The 10,879-nt window shown below is 47.7% G+C and overlaps 1 long non-coding RNA gene across 1 annotated transcript; it reads right to left on the bottom strand.

The window, feature by feature from the left end:
• Positions 1-284: 284 nt before the first annotated feature.
• LOC112227120 lies at positions 285-2,837 on the bottom strand. The gene is made up of 3 exons (XR_002949822.2): positions 2,584-2,837; positions 2,005-2,101; positions 285-1,324 (listed from the first exon to the last, which is right to left on the bottom strand). It is a non-coding gene; the product is annotated as an uncharacterized LOC112227120 (long non-coding RNA).
• Between the last annotated feature and the right edge of the window lie 8,042 nt (positions 2,838-10,879).

Here is a 10,879-nt window from a genome sequence, read left to right as displayed (position 1 = left end):
TTCCTTCAACCTCATGGTTTTGTTTTTTTCTGACATGCTCTGTCAACTGTGGGACCTTATATAGACAGGTGTGTCAAATCATGTCCAATCAATTGGATTTACCACAGTTGGACTCCAATCAAGTTGTATAAACATCAAGGATGATCAATGGAAACAGGATGCACCTGAGCTCAATTTCAAGTCTCATAGCAAAGGGTCTGAATACTTGTGTAAATAAGATGTCTGTTTTTATATTTAATACATTTGCAAATATTTCTAATTTCACTTTGTCATTATAGGGAATTGTGTGTAGATTGATGAAAACAAAAAAAGATTTAATCCATTTTAGAACAAGGCTGTAACGTAAGAAAATGTGGAAAAAGTCAAGGGGTCTGAATACTTCCCGAATGCACATACAGTATGTAGATTGCTGTAGGTCTCAAACCTGGCAAGCAAGGCTGACATAATCAGTAGCCTTTAATCTGCAGAGAGACATAACAATATGTAGTTCTTTGACAAATGTGGCCTGACTCTTTTTACCACCCATGACATGTACTTATGAATGATTTCGGCACAATCTATATAGGCTTTATAAAGTGTTAATGGAGGCTTTGTTATGAGAGTCCTGATAGTGAAAACATGACAGAGGTTTGTAGAGCTGAACAGAGCCAGAGTATATCCTGGCCTGATCTTGTTCGAATACCAGATACATTAAACCCATCTGGTTCACAATGTTCACATCTCATGTTTGTTTTGGAAATGAAAGGAATGGCAACATCCCCCTACCTTGTGCCTTGGCAAGTTTCCCCCATTCTCTCTCCTTCAGAGTCAGTCTATTGATGGGCCTCCTATAAAGACATTGAGTCCCAATGGTCCTGTACATTGAGAAAATGTAACAAATGTTTCATGACAGTTTTTACATGATGTTGGGCCTTTCATAGATTGATTGACATATGAGTGCCACCTAGAGGTGTCTTAAATGTGTTCTTCAGCTATACTTGCGCACTGGCAGCACAACAGAGCACAACCCCACACATACAACGTTCATAATTACAAATCAATGTTGGCACACATACATCATCATTATCATCCATCAAAGCTGAAACACTGTCAAGAAAAACAATATCGCTGCCAACTGTGAAGCGTGGTCCCGCTCAGAGTCTCCAAATATAGAGGGTTTCTTTCATGAGCCGTCGATCGTTAACTTCCACAGCACCGCATTCCTCACCCCTTATTTTGGGGCCTTGAGGAGCAGGTCACCGTAGCAACCAAATACTGGCGGAGGGGGAAAACATCTTTCTCCTGCTTGGCAAAAGTCTATCCATCTTGGAGTTCTGCTAAACTCCTGAAAATGTACAAAAACAACATTCCAGAGCTAAGTGTCAGCCTTCAAGGAATTTGAGTTAAAAACAGAGACATTCTCAGTGTCCGTAGCTATAAAAATTAAACCATCTGTTGTATGGGACTGTTGTGGATCCTTCCTTTTAAGGATGAGAGAAGGAGAGAGAGAGAGAGCGACAACGAGAGCGACAACGAGAGAGAGCGACAACGAGAGCGACAACGAGAGAGAGAGAGAGAGCGACAACGAGAGAGAGAGAGCGACAACGAGAGAGCGAGAGAGCGACAACGAGAGAGCGAGAGCGACAACGAGAGAGCGAGAGCGACAACGAGAGAGCGAGAGCGACAACGAGAGAGCGACAACGAGAGAGCGACAACGAGAGAGCGACAACGAGAGAGCGACAACGAGAGAGCGACAACGAGAGAGCGACAACGAGAGAGCGACAACGAGAGAGCGACAACAACGAGAGAGAGAGAGAGAGCGAGCGACAACGAGAGAGAGGGAGACCACGAGAGAGAGAGGGCGACAACAACAACGAGAGAGAGAGACCACGAGAGAGACCACAAGAGAGAGAGAGAGAGAGACAGAGCGAGAAAGAGGGAAGTGTGTGTGTGCGCGAGATCATAGCAAATATCCAGAGCTTGGTGTATGAGTGTACAAGAATGCTTGAGTGTGTGCGCTTTTACGTGTGTGCGTGTTCCATTGAAAGTTGCCCCGAGTATCTGAGAGAGGCCTGGAAGTGTTGTGGAAAGCCCTCTGGAGGACCCCATCTTTGGAGCCCTGCTGAAAGAGGAACAAACACAGAACATCTTATCATTAAACAATATCTACCACAAACATATGTATTGCCTATTACAGATAAATAGTGATGGAACCGGTTTGAAATATGGGCGGTTAGAGCGTTGGGCCAATAACCGAAAGGTTGCTAGTTCGAATCCCAGAGCTGACAAGATGAAAAATCAGCCACCGGGTCGCCGTTGAAAATGGCAGACCCTTGATGTGACCCCACTCTCCGAGGGTGTCTCAGGGAGAGTTGGGATATGCAAAAAACACATTTCCAATTCACACTTGTATTGTACATTGTGTGAAATAGAACAAATATAAGCACCCACCAAATTATTATAATTAGCTTGACTTAGAGATTTAATGAGATATCCACACCACTTTGAAGGGTCGAATCCTAACTGAGGAAAAGTGTATCCTAAGTGTTTGCACAAATGTCCCATTGATTTCAAAGTAGGCTACAAAAAGTTAGGTTAACTCACGTCTCCCACGATGAAGTCTAGTTCATACTTGTGTAGGATGGTCTCAGAGTAGCTCTGCTCCTGAGTTTTTGAAGTCTGACCAACCTGGGAGTACAGGAGGTGGAGAGAGAAATGAGGTACACACACACAAAGCCCCTGGATTCAGCCTCTTTATTTGTTGAGCTGCCCCAGCGCCTGGTAGAGCAGATGGACCTCCCACTGTCAAAGACAGACAGAGGAATGCCTACTGATATACTGTTGACTGTTCCATTACTGGACATTGGTAGCCACAAGCTTCACACCAATTATCACTGTGATCACAACTCTCAGTTCATGTACAGTAAAGTACATGGTTACTGTTAGAAAATATACAACAGGTCGGTCTAATCCTGATTGCTGATTTATTTAAACCTCATTGCAGCCATTGTCTTACCACCGGCTAAATCTATGACATTAAAATGCATTTAATTGATCAAAAACAGAAGATATGACTTCATGATTAAAACAATATTTAGAGGTGGGATAAAATGGATTTAGAGGTGGGTAAAATAGATTTAGAAGATGGATAAGATGGATTTAGAAGGTGGAGAAGATGGATTTAGAGGTGGTTAAGATGGATTTAGAGGTGGTCTTACTTTGGGAAGTGACAGCAGGTGTAGACACTGGAAACAGAGGCTCAGGGCTCCTCCACTGAGGAGGCAAACCCCACACACCTCCCTGACCCCCACCACCTGCACACTGGAACACAGGCGTGCATGCACACACGCACGTGCGCGCACACACACACACAGTTTGTATACTACACAAAATAATTCTGAAAGAGGCTGATTAACAATAACAGATTGAAGAAAAATGGGGAACAGTGTAGAGGAAAATAGAAGAGGCTAAGGTTTAAAAGACAACAAAAATAAACCAGTAATCATCTGATATGCAGAGACCTGGATATCAGGTCATGTCGACGCTGGAGAGAGGTGGAGGACAAGAAGAAGTCTAAGGTGGAATTACTGGAGCTGGATCTGAGCCAAGAGATATGGCAGCGAAAAGTAGAACTGCTTTATATCAATATCATACTGAAGAAGAGCCCTTATACCTCAATATCATACAGAAGAAGATCCAGAATGGTAGGGTAAGGTACAATGTCATACTGAGGTAGAGCCGAAAATGAGGTAGAGCCGAAAATACCTCAATATCATACTGAGGTAGAGCCATTATACCTCAATATCATACTGAAGTAGAGCCGTTATGTATCAATACTGTCACAACCTAATTCGTTCCACCCGTCTTTGTGATGGTCTCTACCCCCCTCCAGGTGTTACCCATCTTCCCCATTTTCCCCTGTGGATTTATACCTGTGTTCTGTTTGTCTGTTGCCAGTTCGTTTTGTTTGTAAAATCTACCAGTGTTTTGGTTTCCTGCTCCTGTTTTCTAGTCCTTCCCGGTTTTGACCGTTCTGCGTGTCCTGTCCCTGAGACTGACTTCCGTTTTGTACCTTACCCTACCATTCTGGATTATTGACCCTGCCTGCCCTGGCCCTGAGACTGCCTGCCGTTCTGGACCCTTTACACCCTTTCTGGATTATTGACCCCTGCCTACCTTGACCTGTTGTTTGCCTGCCCATGTGGTTGTAATAAACTCTTGCTACTTGCTACACTGTCTGCATCTGGGTCTTACCTAAATGTGATAGTATGAACGGGCCATGACTGACCCAGCAGACTCATACCAGCTCCGCAACAGCATCTCCTCCCAAGGTGCCACCATCGGAAGGCACGAGGAGTTGCTTCGCAGGCTTATGGAAGGGTTCCAAACCTTGGCCAAATGCCATGACCATACATTGAACACTTTGCTGGAGCATTTCCCCGGCTTGTCTGTTAGGCAGCCTACCACGACGGAAATGTCCCAGCCCCTCAGTATTAGCAGCACCACCTCCCCGGTCACCCCAGTGTCCCGAGAACCCCGCTTACCTCCTCCAGAGTGCTACGATGAAGATTCTGGAACCGGACAGGCTTTTCTCTCCCAGTGCTCCCTCATTTTTGAGCTGCAGCCTTCGTTCCCCTCGGACCGCGTACATCATTACGCTGATGTCCGGGAGGGCACTCGCCTGGGCCATGATGGTGTGGGAGGAAGTTCGGTGTTTGTGGAGGAAGTTCGGAAGGAGTTTGATTCTCCATTGGCCGGGCGAGGCTGTTCGCAAGCTGCTCCAGTTATGCCAAGACTCCCATAGTGTAGCAGAATACGCAGTGGATTTCCGTACGTTCGCAGCTGAGAGTGCTTGAAACCAGGAAGCGCTGTTCGACACATTCTTACACGGAGTTTCGGAGGACGGAGTAAGTTAAGGATGAGCTGGCAGCCCAGGAACTACCGAAGGATCTCGACACGCTCGTCGCCTTGACCATACGGATTGATGGACAACTACGGGAACAAAGGAAGGAGAGTCAATTCTGCTTCACCTCCGGGGTATCCCGGAAGTTCCCGATGACTCCGTTGCCGAAAGAACCCGAGTTCCCACGAGAGCCTCCGAAGACTGACGATGCACCTCTTCCCGAGCCCATGCAACTAGGCAAAGCTAGACTGTCTCCTGCTGACCGGCTATACAGACTTCACACTAAGAGTTGCCTGTATTGCGGGAGTACTAGTCATTTCGTCTCCTCCTGTCCACTAAAAGACCAGGATTACCGGTAGGAGTGAGTACTCTGGTGGGCCATACGGATAACATTTCCTCTCCACTTACTTGCATTCCTTTTCATGTCATGTTGCTGTGGGGGATTCAGTCAAAATCTCTCTGGATACTCAGACTCTGGAGCTGAATAGAGCTTTATGGACACTACCCTGGCTTCCAAGCTGGATGTCCCCCCACAGCCACCTGGTACGGATATGGGAGGGGGGAAGAGTGGAAGACTGCCTTCATCACGGCCAGCGGCCACTACGAGTACTTGGTCCCTTTGGCCTTACCAACGCCCCTGCTATGTTCCAGGCTCTGGTTAATGATGTTCACCGCAACATGTTGAACCGGTTCGGTCATTAGTCTACCTCGATGACATCCTTGTCTTATCCCGCTCCACCCAAGAACACATGCTCCACGTCCAACAAGTTCTCCAATGCCTCCTGGAGAATCAGCTTTTTGTAAAAGCACAGAAGTGCGAATTCTATCCCCTTTCTGGGTTACATCATTGCTGCAGGGAGTGTACAGATGGATCCCGGGAAATCAAATCAAATCAAAATCAAATCAAATTTTATTTGTCACATACACATGGTTAGCAGATGTTAATGCGAGTGTAGCGAAATGCTTGTGCTTCTAGTTCCGACAATGCAGTAATAACGAGCAAGTAATCTAACTAACAATTCCAAAAAAAACTACTGTCATTAACAGTGTAAGGGGATAAAGAATATGTACATAAGGATATATGAATGAGTGATGGTACAGAGCAGCATAGGCAAGATACAGTAGATGATATCGAGTACAGTATATACATATGAGATAAGTATGTAAACCAAGTGGCATAGTTAAAGTGGCTAGTGATACATGTATTACATAAGGATGCAGTCGATGATATAGAGTACAGTATCAACGTATGCATATGAGATGAACAATGTAGGGTAAGTAACATTATATAAGGTAGCATTGTTTAAAGTGGCTAGTGATATATTTACATCATTTCCCATCGATTCCCATGATTAAAGTGGCTGGAGTAGAGTCAGTGTCATTGACAGTGTGTTGGCAGTAGCCACTCAATGTTAGTGGTGGCTGTTTAACAGTCTGATGGCCTTGAGATAGAAGCTGTTTTTCAATCTCTCGGTCCCAGCTTTGATGCACCTGTACTGACCTCGCCTTCTGGATGGCAGCGGGGTGAACAGGCAGTGGCTCGGGTGGTTGATGTCCTTGATGATATTTATGGCCTTCCTGTAGCATCGGGTGGTGTAGGTGTCCTGGAGGGCAGGTAGTTTGCCCCCGGTGATGCGTTGTGCAGACCTCACTACCCTCTGGAGAGCCTTACGGTTGAGGGCGGTGCAGTTGCCATACCAGGCGGTGATACAGCCCGCCAGGATGCTCTCGATTGTGCATCTGTAGAAGTTTGTGAGTGCTTTTGGTGACAAGCCGAATTTCTTCAGCCTCCTGAGGTTGAAGAGGCGCTGCTGCGCCTTCCTCACGATGCTGTCTGTGTGAGTGGACCAATTCAGTTTGTCTGTGATGTGTATGCCGAGGAACTTAAAACTTGCTACCCTCTCCACTACTGTTCCATCGATGTGGATGGGGGGTGTTCCCTCTGCTGTTTCCTGAAGTCCACAATCATCTCCTTAGTTTTGTTGACGTTGAGTGTGAGGTTATTTTCCTGACACCACACTCCGAGGGCCCTCACCTCCTCCCTGTAGGCCGTCTCGTCGTTGTTGGTAATCAAGCCTACCACTGTTGTGTCGTCCGCAAACTTGATGATTGAGTTGGAGGCGTGCATGGCCACGCAGTCGTGGGTGAACAGGGAGTACAGGAGAGGGCTCAGAATGCACCCTTGTGGGGCCCCAGTGTTGAGGATCAGCGGGGAGGAGATGTTGTTGCCTACCCTCACCACCTGGGGGCGGCCCGTCAGGAAGTCCAGTACCCAGTTGCACAGGGCGGGGTCGAGACCCAGGGTCTCGAGCTTGATGACGAGCTTGGAGGGTACTATGGTGTTGAATGCCGAGCTGTAGTCGATGAACAGCATTCTCACATAGGTATTCCTCTTGTCCAGATGGGTTAGGGCAGTGTGCAGTGTGGTTGAGATTGCATCGTCTGTGGACCTATTTGGGCGGTAAGCAAATTGGAGTGGGTCAAGGGTGTCAGGTAGGGTGGAGGTGATATGGTCCTTGACTAGTCTCTCAAAGCACTTCATGATGACGGATGTGAGTGCTACGGGGCGGTAGTCGTTTAGCTCAGTTACCTTAGCTTTCTTGGGAACAGGAACAATGGTGGCCCTCTTGAAGCATGTGGGAACAGCAGACTGGTATAGGGATTGATTGAATATGTCCGTAAACACACCGGCCAGCTGGTCTGCGCATGCTCTGAGGGCGCGGCTGGGGATGCCGTCTGGGCCTGCAGCCTTGCGAGGGTTAACACGTTTAAATGTCTTACTCACTTCGGCTGCAGTGAAGGAAGGTGAGAGCAGTGGTGCATTGGCTACAGCCCACATCCAGAGTCCAGCTGCAGCGGTTCCTGGGCTTCGCCAACTTTTATTGGCGCAGTATCCGGGGCTACAGCACCCTGGCTTCCCCCTCGTCTGCACTCACTTCTCCATTGACATGGTCTCAAGCTGCTGATGGGGTGTTCCGGGATATCAAACACCCCTTCACCACAGCTCCCATCTTGGTTCATTCGGATCTGTCCCACCAGTTTGTGGTGGAGGTCGATGCTTCTGATGTTGGGGTTGGGGCTGTCCTGTCCCAGCGGTCTGCCCTGGACCTCAAGTTGGAACCCTGCACCTTCTCCCACTGCCTCAATGATACGGAGAGGAACTACGATGTGGGGAATTGTGAGCTGCTTGCAGTGAAGATAGCGTTGGAAGAGTGGAGGCACTGGCTGGAGGGGGCGTCACATCCATTCATCGTGTGGACCGACCACAAGAACCTGGAATATCTCAGCACCGCCAAGCGTCTCAATTCCAGGCAGGCTAGATGGGCCTACTGTTCAACTTCTCCCTCTCTTACCGGCCGGGATCCAAGAATGTTAAGCCAGATATAGCCCTACGACTACTACCCCAGAACCGGAGACAATCCTTCCCACCTTGTGCCTGGCAACGGCACTCAGCTGGGGAATAGGGAAGCAGGTTCGGGAGGTGCAGCATTCCCAGCCCAAACCCTGAGGGTCCAGATAAGCAGATGTTCGTGCCTGACGCGGTCCGCTCCGCGGTCCTAGAGTGGACCCACTGCTCCAGTCGGACCCTGGCTTTTGTGCGACACCGCTTTCGGTGGCCTCCCATGGTCCCTGATGTCTCCGTATTTGTCGTCGCTTGCACAGTTTGCGCACAACACAAGACTCCTCGGCAAGCTCAGACTGGTCGCCTCCAACCTCTGCCTGTCCCTCACCGTCCCTGGTCTCACATTTCCCTGGACTTTGTCACAGGTTTTCCCCCATCTGATGGCAAAACCGCCATCCTAACTGTGGTGCATCGCTTAACCAAAGCAGCCCACTTCATTCCTCTCCCAAAGCTACTCCCAGCTTCTGGAGCAGCACGTCTTCCGGATCCATGGTCTGCCCGTGGACATGGTCGCCGACCGGGGTCCTCAGTTCTCATCCCGGTTCTGGAAGGCGTTCTGCATCCTCATTGGGTCATCGGCCAGCCTGTCCTCCGGGTTCCACCCCCAGTCCAACGGCTAGTCACAGGGAGTCAACCAGGACCTCGAGACAACTCTGCGCCGCCTGGTCTCCGCCAACCCCGCCACCTGGAGCCAGCAGCCTGTGTGGGTGGAACACACCCGCAACACCCTTCCCTGCTCTGCCACTGGCCTATCGCCATTTGAGTGTTCCCTGGGGTATCAACCTCTGCTCTTCCCCGAGCAGGAAGAGGTGGTCAGCATAGCTTCTACCCAGATGTTTGTCCGACGGTGTCGTTATACCTGGAGGAGAGCCCGGTTGGCCCTCAAGACCCCCTCCAGGTATCGACGACAAGCGGATCGCCACCGGAACCCGGTATTGTCTCGGGCAGAAGGTATGGCTATCCACCCGGGATCTGCCTTTCTGGGTGGAATCCCGCAAACTCTCACCCCAGTTTATCGTCCCGTTTCCCGTCTCCAAAATGATTAGCCCCTCTGCTGTTTGTCTTCTGTTGCCCAGTACCCTTCGTATATATCCCACCTTTGGTGTCCAGAGTTAAACTCATGTCTCACAGCCCTTTGTCTCCTTTTCCAGGAGATACCTGTGTTCTGTTTGTCTGTTGCCAGTTCGTTTTGTTCGTAAAACCTACCAGTGTTTGTTTCCCTGTTCCTGACAGGTTTTGACCATTCTGCCTGCCTTGAACCTGAGATTGCCTGCCATTTTATACCTTATCCCACCGTTCTGGATTATTGACCCCTGCCTGCCGTTTTGGACCCTTTACACCCTTCCTGGAATACTGACCCCTGCCTGCCTTGACCGGTCATTTTCCTATCCCTGTGGTTGTAATAGGCAGAGATTAAATACTACGGATTATTACCACAGCAAGCAAGGTACTTGGAGTCAAACAGACGGACCTAGATGAGATCTTTAAGGTCAGGGCCCTCCGTAAGGCTCACAAAATCATTTTTAGACCCAAGTCACCCCCTGTACCTGGACTTTGAATTACTCCCCTCTGGGTGCAGGTATAGGGCACCCCTCAGCAGGAAAAACAGAACGAGACAATCATTTGTGCCAGGTGTGATATCCCTCCTAAATATCTTGGGCGACTGTTCCCATTGACTCCGTAAGGCCAGAATGCTAGTCTTTTCTTTTTTATTTAATGTTTTATTTCTTACTATTATTATTTTTATTGGTGCGTAACTGTTAAAAAAGTTGTATTGTCAATTTTGTTTTGCATTTAAACGCCACTTTAAATGTGTACATGACATTGCAACAAAATTTCCCCATGGGGACAATAAAGTCAGTAAGTAAGTAAACTCTTGTTACTTCTACACTGTCTGCATCTGGGTCTTACCTAAATGTGATAGTATAAACGTGATAAACGTGATAAATATCCTTCTGATGTAGAGCCGTTATACCTCAATATCATACTGATGTAGAGCCGTTATACCTCAATATCATACTGATGTAGAGACATACCTCAATATCATACTGCGGTAGAGCCGTTATATATCATACCGAAGTAGAGCAGTTATACCTTAATATCATACTGAAGTATAACCGTAATACCTCAATATTATGGTGAGGTAGAACCGTTATACCTCAATATGATACGTTGAGGTAGAAGTAATAGCAGTGGAAGTAAATGGGTAGTTGTAATTGAGAAAAATTGAATTAAAATATTGACCTGAACAAGTTACGTGTACAGAACTCCAGTAAGGATTCTGGTCACATACAGTATACCAAAAATATAGGGGGTGGTCCACCCAGGTCTTACCTAGTGTGCATAGACAGATTAAATACTACGGGTTAGGTATGCCCGCAGGCCTCTTGCCTCAACACTCCCAAGGTGTGTTCCCCTTCCCCCCTGGGAACAAAGGAAACAGAATAATTGACCAATAATGTAAGTGAACAATTTCAATAACCAAAAACACTAAGTCCTATTGGCATAAACATACGTCTGAAGGAGTGGCTACAAAATAATATCAACAAAACTTTCACTTACCAACAACCAACACAGGACATTAAAAGAAGCTC

This window comes from Oncorhynchus tshawytscha, linkage group LG28, assembly GCF_018296145.1.
Source record: "Oncorhynchus tshawytscha isolate Ot180627B linkage group LG28, Otsh_v2.0, whole genome shotgun sequence".
Classification (NCBI taxonomy): Eukaryota; Metazoa; Chordata; class Actinopteri; order Salmoniformes; family Salmonidae; genus Oncorhynchus; species Oncorhynchus tshawytscha.
Note: the sequence above shows the minus strand (reverse complement) of the source record. Positions and strands in the feature narration are given on the sequence as shown.